The sequence below is a fragment of the Triticum aestivum genome, chromosome 4A (genome assembly GCF_018294505.1).
Source record: "Triticum aestivum cultivar Chinese Spring chromosome 4A, IWGSC CS RefSeq v2.1, whole genome shotgun sequence".
Classification (NCBI taxonomy): domain Eukaryota; kingdom Viridiplantae; phylum Streptophyta; class Magnoliopsida; order Poales; family Poaceae; genus Triticum; species Triticum aestivum.
Genome location: NC_057803.1, coordinates 658,117,751 through 658,128,089, shown reverse-complemented (window position 1 = coordinate 658,128,089; position 10,339 = coordinate 658,117,751).

Below are 10,339 nucleotides of genomic sequence, written 5' to 3'. Positions count from 1 at the left end.
TTGTTGCTGGCCGGTGTATTTTTTCTGTAAGGCTGTTGTTCAATGTCTTGCATTTTTTGTTTGTGTTTAATTGATTTGCTGCTGGTGCTCGGTGATGCTGGTAGGTTGTTATGGTTTGATCCACTGAGAGTTGAAGGCTTGAAGCCGATATACTGTGTTCTGTTTTGCATTTCCATCGGAGTTGAACATGGCCTTGTCCCTTTTACTTGAAAAGAACTGAATATGTCCTCTCATGTACTAGGTAAATGAGCTGATTCCAAGTTCATGTTTGTCTGGATGAAGATTTGTAGTTTACATGGTGAGAGACTGACAGGTTGACCATGACGATGTCCCATTATGTAAAAATGATGGTGATCATTTGACCTGTTTATTTTCCCCAAGTTCATGTCACATCAGATGGACAATCAAGTGATTTCAGTGCTGCTTGTGTGGTTGAGATTTGGAGTGCTGCCTCATCTTCTTCAGTATGTGGATCAACAATTTCTAGTGATGGTGATATTTGGTGAAGCATAATACTGAGGCCGCAGCTCATCGTTGACCATTTGTTTGGGAATGTTCAACATTTTCAAGAACTGCATTTATTGATAGGTATCGTAAATAGAAGCCTGTTGTGTAGATAAGAGATGCTTATTTTTTTTTTAGAGAAAAGGCGCCGGCCGAGCCCGAGAAGAGCTCGAACTTAACCCGGCTTTGAATTAACAAAGCGATCAACCGGCCAAGATTACATGGAAGCAACATACATCAAGGGAGAAAGCGGAAAAAGGGATACAAGGTGCAAAGAGGAACAACTCTAAGGCAACACACCACGCCGTTGCCAACGACCGCCGCTGCACCTACACCAGCTAACCTACTAAGGCCACGGGAGGAGGGCATCACCGTGCGAGTATTGTGCTCGCTGACTGCCACAGAAGGGCCAAACAAGGCAGCCAAGATTTGTCTCTGCCGCCGCAAAGCGCCACTACCCTTTCACCCAGGCTCGATGGGTGCCGCACCGGCGACCAACAGAGTGGTTCCCCAAGAACCCAAATCAAGGTGACCAAGCTGCCCAAGGGGAGATAACAGGAGCAGATCCACACGCAACGGGGACCCAACCACCCAACACCGTCGTCGGGAGCGGCAAGACAGAACGCCGGACAAGAGAAGTCGAACGAAGGCGCCGACCACGGAGAAGGCCGAGAATGGCAGCACACTACATCGGTCAAGGTTAGGAATCGCTGGAAACCACAAGCACCGAGAGGGACACCGAGCCCCTCACATCGGCGCCCGGACCATCCACACCAAAACCGACAGGTTGCCGAAGACGAAGCCTAGCCGCCACACGCTATCAACAAACTGCCGCCAACACCACCACCGCTCGAGCAACCCCCAAACGACGCCTTCGGGAAGGATCATGCCACCATGGTGCCATCGTCACCTGGAAATAGGCGGATCTGAGGCTTTCACCTGAGCTCCAGGGAGGGGTGGGAGGAAGGAGATCTTCGCTGAAGCCTTCAACAAGGGAGCATCACCAAAAGGCGCAGCCTTCGGAGTGACCGCCGCGCCGGCCAAGGGATTCCCCCGGATCCGCCTCCAGCCACTAGATCCGCAGCACCGGCACCCGAGGATGGCGGCCGAAGCCACCAGAGGCCGGATCCGCAGCAGATCGGAGTAGATCGGGGTCAAGGATGAGCTTCTCCATGGCGATCCAGCAGCCAGCGGAGGGCCGCTGCGGCAGCCGACACCCACTGCTTCCCCGCCGCCCACACGGTCGAGGAAGAGGTCCACCTGCACCCGCCGGCGTTGCCCGCCGCACAGGCCGCGCCGCGCGCCAACACCCAGGGCCGCCGCCCTGGAGACCAAGGCACTCCGCCCGAGACGGAGCCGCCTAGATCCCCGCCGCCATCTTCATCGGTGCCACGCGATCGCGCCGGTGAGCACCTCTGGCGGTGGCGGAGAAGAAGAGACGAGGACGGGACGGCCGGGGAGGCTAGGGTTCGCCCCCCAAGTCGCCTCAGAGGAGGCGGCGTGGGGAGGGGGGGACCTGCTTATGTTTATTTCCCTGGTTGTAACTGTGTCTTGATGTCGATGCTGCATTGGCGAGATTGGTTGACTGAATAAGTTTGGACGAGTTTTTCTTCTTTCTAGAATGATGTAATCGTATCTCCGAGTATCATTTTTGCTCTTTTCTTTTCTCTACATGAAAGTATGGTAACAAAATCATGGTGGTAACATTTGTTCTTGGCCCGTGCTTATTATTGCACTGCTTTTGTTTGAAGTACAGATAGAGCACATGTATTTGTGTTTTCCTTTCATGTCTATATATAAAAGGATCCTGCACAATTTTTGTGAGATTTTGAGTTTGCAGAAGTAAAGTCAAGATAGTGTTTTTTTACAGTAAATTAAGATCTGCAAAAAATAAGAGCTGTTTATCGAGTCTGCAAAGTAGAACAAAGAGTGTGCAAAAAAACAGAAATGGAGAAGTGGGGTATCGATCCCCATACCTCTGCATGCTAAGCGAGCGCTCTACCATCTAAGCTACATCCCCACGCTTATTTGGGAACAGTAATTAATAAACTAAGTCTGATCAAACATTCTTTGAAGAAAGATAAAGGGAATGGTAAAGTAACTATTATCAACTAGGAATGGTTTTATACTTGCACTGCGTGTGAACAAAGACTATGCATGTGGTTTGCATTGGGACGCAAAATAGTGTAAGTGGATGCTCACATGGCACACTTGATGAAAGGCCTCATGTCGAGAGAATTAGAGTTAGTAGGGATCAACTATTTAAGAATAGTTGATTAGCGTACTTCCCTCCCGATAGCATAGATGTGCCGCAACCTTTTTTTTCTAAAATCAACCCACACTTATTGAAATTCCCAACTAATGCTTTCATTATGAACTCAAGTGGCATAATGCACTTCAATGTTAGTTGTCTAGTGCTTCAATTAAGGATAGAACCATATTACAACCCATACAAAGGCCAAGCGGTCTAATGTGGCAGCCCTTGCCTAGCTAGTCGAACCAACCTGTGGTTGAGATGGTTAGGTGGACAGTGGTATCCCCAACCTACCAGGGTTCAAATCCTGGTGCTCGCATTATTCCTGGATTTATTTCAGGATTTCCGGCGATGCGCTTTCAGTGGGAGGAGACGTTCCCGTCGACGACGAGGCGCCCTGCGGCGACTTCGTAAATCTCAAGATGATATGCCGACTCAGTCTTTCGGAGGTGCTCATAGGGGTAGGGTGTGTGTGTGTGCGTTCATAGAGGTGAGTGTATGCGCGTATATATAAGCGATTGTGTCTGTACTGATGCTCAAGAAAAAAAGATGTCCAACATCTGTTACGCAAAAGCCAACCAGATGAAGAAGTGGCATCTCAGCAGGGCACGAGAATCCCAAACAATAGTAGTTGCCCGGTCAAGTTGTAGGCCGACAAACCTGCACGCATAGGCTGACCATGCATAATACACATCATTGGGCTCCCAAGCTAGCCCATCTAGCAATGTCCATCACACCCGTCCGCAGGGTGGCCATGCTAACTTGCTCCATAGGGGCAGGCACTCCTCTATGTGGCCGGACTCGATCATGCAGTTTTGGGGGCAATCTCCTGGATTCTCATTCCGTTAATCCATCTATCTTCCCAGAAGAAAGAACCTTGCCCATCTCCGAGATTCACAAACACTGCGATTTGTTTTTTAGCACGAGACTCCGGCAACACGTTGAGGTCGAACTCCGCCCATGGCCTGGATCCATCTAAGTGCTTAAGCCATAGCCATCTCGCACGAAGTGCAAAGTTGAGCCAGCGTAGATTGGGTATGCCAAGGTACACACGGTGCTCCAAGCCACTACACATTGTCCACCTCTCGCGTCTGCACTCCCAACCCACAAGAACCCTCTACAAATTTTGATGACACTTGTTATAACCTTTGGTGGCACATCAAGGGCCATCATGGCATCGATGGCGGTCACACATAGGGCCGATATAATAATAACCAGATGTCGGGCCTTATCCATGGAAGCAGCTTTACATGTTGGTAATTTGTTGGCGATCCCATCGACATTCCCTTGGAAGTGCACCAGTGGCGGTGCCAGGATGAAAACCTTGTGATGTCAAGTTTCCCTCATGAAGTTCTTGACAATGAACACCAACAAAATGGATCATACATTATTAGGAAAATATTTATGATAGTACTCTTGCGATCGTGCATATTTTCATATGTATGCATCAGTACTAATAGGCCGGAATACATCTTGTTTTATAACATAAGTAATGCCAATGATAGAAGAGATCACCCTCTATTCTATTGTGCAAATCAGACTGAAGACATGCTATCCAATTACCAAATACCAAATTGAAGATCTAACAAAAACAAGATATTGCTAAGAAAATATGGCCAAGAAAAACAACATATTTTCTTAGTAAGGAGCAATCTCTTACTTCCTCATATTGCTCGTGAGATCAGGAAATTGGAAGATAACAAGATAAGCTGAGAAGGAAGACACAGCTTAATTATATAAATAAAAGGGGAACTCGGGAAGCGCACCTTCCGAGTGTTGGACTGGATGTTGACCAATGATGGACGATGCGTAGACGTCGCTCACGGCTCACGGCTCGCCGGAAGTGGCCGTGCTTGACGCCAAACCAAGATTGCATCCCAGTTTTCTAATTTCGAGAGGTAGAAGAGGTAGAGGTTTACACCGGTGAAAACTGAAAAGGTGGAGAAGGGAAGGAGAATCACGTGATTTGTGGATCGCCCGATCAAGGAAGTTATTACTACTACTCCCTCTGTTCCATAATAGATGACCCAACTTTATACTAACTTTAGCCCTCAAAAAAAACTTTATACTAACTTTATACTAAAATTAGTATAAAATTGAGTCATCTATTTTAAAACGGATGGAGTACTTCCTTTGCTTCCATTTGCCCACCCAAACGCTTACTCAAAGTACATGACCGGTGGGCCTATGTAGTCATTTTCTAGCATTTGTTCAGCCGGTGAATATACAGATTTTTGACTACCCAAATTGCTGTGTAGTCAACCGACTACACAACCACAACATGGCTTCGCCACTGAAGTGCACCGCTATTGGCTTCCTTAGGCAAAGTGGAAGGCCCAAGTATCTGTTGGAAATATGCCCTAGAGGCAATAATAAAAGGATTATTATTATATTTCCTTGTTTATGATAATTGTCTTTTATTCATGCTATAATTATATTATCTGGAAATTGTAATACACGTGTGAATACATAGACCACAATATGTCCCTAGTGAGCCTCTAGTTGACTAGCTCGTTGATCAACAGATAGTCATGGTTTCCTGACTATGGACATTAGATGTCATTGATAACTGGATCACATCATTAGGAGAATGATGTGATGGACAAGACCCAATCCTAAGCATAGCACAAGATCGTGTAGTTCATTTGCTAGAGCTTTTCCAATGTCAAGTATCTTTTCCTTAGACCATGAGATCGTGTAACTCCCGGATACCGTAGGAGTGCTTTGGGTGTATCAAACGTCACAACGTAACTGGGTGACTATAAAGGTATATTGCGGGCATCTCCGAAAGTGTCTGTTGGGTTGACACGGATCGAGACTGGGATTTGTCACTCCGTATGACGGAGAGGTATCACTGGGCCCACTTGGTAATGCATCATCATAATGAGCTCAAAGTGACCAAGTGTCTGGTCACGGGATCATGCATTACGGTACGAGTAAAGTGACTTGACGGTAACGAGATTGAACGAGGTATTGCGATACCAACGATCGAATCTCGGGCAAGTAACATACCGATTGACAAAGTGAATTGTTTACGGGGTTGCTTGAATCCTCGACATCGTGGTTCATCCGATGAGATCATTGAGGAGCATGTGGGAGCCAACATGGGTATCCAGATCCCGATGTTGGTTATTGACCGGAGAGCCGTCTCGGTCATGTCTACGTGTCTCCCGAACCCGTAGGGTCTACACACTTAAGGTTCGGTGACGCTAGGGTTGTAGAGATATGAGTATGCAGCAAACCGAAAGTTGTTCGGAGTCCCAGATGAGATCCCGGACGTCACGAGGAGTTCCGGAATGGTCCGGAGATAAATAATTATATATGGGAAGTCGAGTTTCGGCCATCGGGAAAGTTTCAGGGGTCACCAGTATTGTACCGGGACCACCGGAAGGGTCCCGGGGGTCCACCGGGTGGGGCCACCCATCCCGAAGGGCCCCATGGGCTGAAATGGGAGGGGAACCAGCCCCTGGTGGGCTGGTGCGCCCCCCTGGGCCCCCCTCTACACCTAGGGTTGGGAACCCTAGGGGAGGGGGCGCCTCCACTTGCCTTGGGGGGCAAGTCTCCCCCCTTGGCCACCGCCCCCCCTAGGTGATCCCATCTCCTAGGGCCGGCGCCCCCCCTGGGGTCCCTATATAAAGAGGGGGGGTGGGAGGGCAGCGCACCCTGACACCTGGCGCCTCGCTCCCCCCTTGCTACACCTCCTCCTCCCGCAAACGCTTGGTGAAGCCCTGCCGGAACCCTGCTGCATCCACCACCACGCCGTCGTGCTGCTGGATCTTCATCAACCTCTCCTTCCCCCTTGCTGGATCAAGAAGGAGGAGACGTCACGCTGACCGTATGTGTGTTGAACTCGGAGGTGTCGTCCGTTCGGCGCTAGGATCTCCGGTGATTTGGATCACGGCGAGTACGACTCCCTCAACCCCGTTCTCTTGAACGCTTCCGCTCGCGATCTACAAGGGTGTGTAGATGCACTCCCCTCTCTCGTTGCTAGATGAACTCATAGATTGATCTTGGTGAATGTAGAATTTTTTTTATTTTATGCAACGTTCCCCTACAGTGGCATCATGAGCTAGGTCTATGCGTAGTTCTCTATTGCACGAGTAGAACACAAATCTGTTGTGGGCGTAGATGTTGTCAACTTTCTTGCCACTACTAGTCTTATTTTGCTTCAGCGGTATTGTGGGATGAAGCGGCCCGGACCGACCTTACACGTATGCTTACGTGAGACAGGTTCCACCGACTGACATGCACTAGTTGCATAAGGTGGCTAGCGGGTGTCTGTCTCTCCCACTTTAGTTGGAGCGGATTCGATGAAAAGTGTCCTTATGAAGGGTAAATAGAAGTTGACAAATCACGTTGTGGCTTTTTCGTAGGTAAGAAAACGTTCTTGCTAGAACCCTATTGCAGCCACGTAAAAGATGCAACAACAATTAGAGGACGTCTAACTTGTTTTTGCAGCAATTACTTTGTGATATGATATGGCCAAAAGTTGTGATGAATGATGAATGATATATTGTGATGTATGAGATCATGTTCTTGTAATAGGAATCACGACTTGCATGTCGATGAGTATGACAACCGGCAGGAGCCATAGGAGTTGTCTTAATTATTGTATGACCTGCGTGTCAATGATTTAACGCCATGTAATTACTTTACTTTATTGCTAAACCGTTAGCCATAGTAGTAGAAGTAATAGTTGGCGAGCAACTTCATGGAGACACGATGATGGAGATCATGGTGTCATGCCGGTGACGAAGATGATCATGGAGCCCCAAAGATGGAGATCAAAGGAGCTATATGATATTGGCCATATCATGTCACTACTATTTAATTGCATGTGATGTGTATTATGTTTATGCATCTTGTTTACTTAAAACGACGGTACTAAATAAGATGATCCCTCATAATAATTTCAAGAAAGTGTTCCCCCTAACTGTGCGTAGTTGCTAAAGTTCGTCATTTCGAAGCACCACGTGATGATCGGGTGTGGTAGATTCCTACGTTCACATACAACGGGTGTAAGACAGATTTACACATGCAAAAACACTTAGGTTAACTTGACGAGCCTAGCATGTATAGACATGGCCTCGGAACACAGAGACCGAAAGGTCGAACATGAGCCGTATGGAAGATACGATCAACATGGAGATGTTCACCGATGATGACTAGTCCGTCTCACGTGATGATCGGACACGGCCTAGTCGACTCGGATCATGTAACACTTAGATGACTAGAGGGATGTCAAATCTGAGTGGGAGTTCATTAAATAATTTGATTAGATGAACTTAATTATCATGAACTTAGTCTAAAATCTTTGCAAAAATGTCTTGTAGATCAAATGGCCAACGCTCATGTCAACATGAACTTCAACGCGTTCCTAGAGAAAACCAAGCTGAAAGATGATGGCAGCAACTATACGGACTGGGTCCGGAACCTGAGGATCATCCTCATAGCTGCCAAGAATGCATATGTCCTAGAAGGACTGCTAGGTGAAGCACCCATCCCAGAGAACCAAGACATTATGAATGCTTGGCAGTCACGTGTTGATGATTACTCCCTCATTCAGTGCGGCATGCTTTACAGCTTAGAACCGGGGCTCCAAAAGCATTTTGAGCAACACGGAGCATATGAGATGTTCGAGGAGCTGAAAATGGTTTTCCAAGCTCACGCCCGGGTCGAGAGATATGAAGTCTCCCACAAGTTCTATAGTTGTAAGATGGAGGAAAATAGTTCTGTCAGTGAGCACATACTCAAAATGTCTGGGTTGCACAACCGCCTGTCCCAGCTGGACATTAACCTCCCGGACAAGGCGGTCATTGACAGAATCCTTCAGTCACTCCCACCGAGCTACAAGAGCTTTGTGATGAACTACAATATGCAGGGGATGGTGAAAACTATTCCTAAAGTATTTTCAATGCTGAAGTCGGCGGAGGTAGAAATCAAGAAGGAACATCAAGTGTTGATGATCAATAAAACCACTAAGTTCAAGAAAGGCAAGGGTAAGAAGAACTTCAAGAAGGACGACAAGGATATTGCCACGCCCGGTATGCCAGTTGCCGGGAAGAAGTCAAAGAATGGATCCAAGCCTGAGACTGAGTGCTTTTATTGCAAAGGGAAGGGTCACTGGAAGCGGAACTGCCCCAAATACTTAGCGGACAACAATGCCGGCAACACTAAAGGCATATGTGATATACATGTAATTGATGTGTACCTTACCAGTACTCGTAGTTGTTGGGGAACGTAGCAGAAATAAAAAAATTTATACGCATCACCAAGATCAATCTATGGAGTAATCTAGCAACGAGGGGAAGAAGAGTGCATCTACATACTCTTGTAGATCGCTAAGTGGAAGCGTTCAAGTGAACGGAGTTGATGGAGTCGTACTCGTCGTGATCCAAATCACCGATGATCCTAGCGCCGAACGGACGGCACCTCCGCGTTCAACACACATACGGAACGGAGACGTCTCCCACGCCTTGATCCAGCAAGGAGGAGGGAGAGGTTGAGGAAGAGAGTCCAACAGCAGCACGACGGCGTGGTGGTGATGGAGTGACAGTTCTCCGGCAGGGCTTCGCAAAGCTTACGCGGAGGAGGAGAGGTATTGGAGGGGAGGGGTTGCGCCAGGTGCAAGCGTGAAGCTCCCATGCGCCTCCTCACTATATATAGGGGTGGAGGGGGCTGGTTTTTTGCCCTCCAAGTCCATTGGGGCGTTGGCAAAGGTGGGAGGAAAAAAATCACATCATTTCCTTCCCCACCGATTGTTATCCCCCCTTTTTAGGGATCTTGATCTTATCCCTTCGGGATATGATCTTATTCCTTCTAAGGGGGGATCTTGGTGCGCCTTGACCAGGGGTATGGGGCCTTGCCCCCACTACCCACGTTCATGTGGGTTCCCCCATGCAGGTGGGCCCCACTCCGGAACCTTCTAGAACCTTCCCGGTACAATACCGAAAAATCCCGAACATTTTCCGGTGGCCAAAATAGGACTTCCCATATATAAATCTTTACCTCCGGACCATTCCGGAACTCCTCGTGACGTCCGGGATCTCATCCGGGACTCCGAACAACATTTGGTAATTGCACACTAATTCCCATAACAACTCTAGCGTCACCGAACCTTAAGTGTGTAGACCCTACGGGTTCGGGAGCCATGCAGACATGACCGAGACAACTCTCCGGCCAATAACCAACAGCGGGATCTAGATACCCATGTTGGCTCCCACATGTTCCACGACGATCTCATCGGATGAACCACGATGTCGAGGATTCAATCAATCCCGTATTCAATTCCCTTTGTCTAGCGGTATAGTACTTGCCCGAGATTCGATCGTCGGTATCCCGATACCTTGTTCAATCTCGTTACCGGCAAGTCTCTTTACTCGTTCCGTAACACATCATCCCGTGATCAACCCCTTGGTCATTGTGCACATTATGATGATGTCCTACCGAGTGGGCCCAGAGATACCTCTCTGTCACACGGAGTGACAAATCCCAGTCTCGATTCGTGCCAACCCAACAGACACTTTCGGAGATACCCATAGTGTACCTTTATAGCCACCCAGTTACGTTGTGACGTTTGGT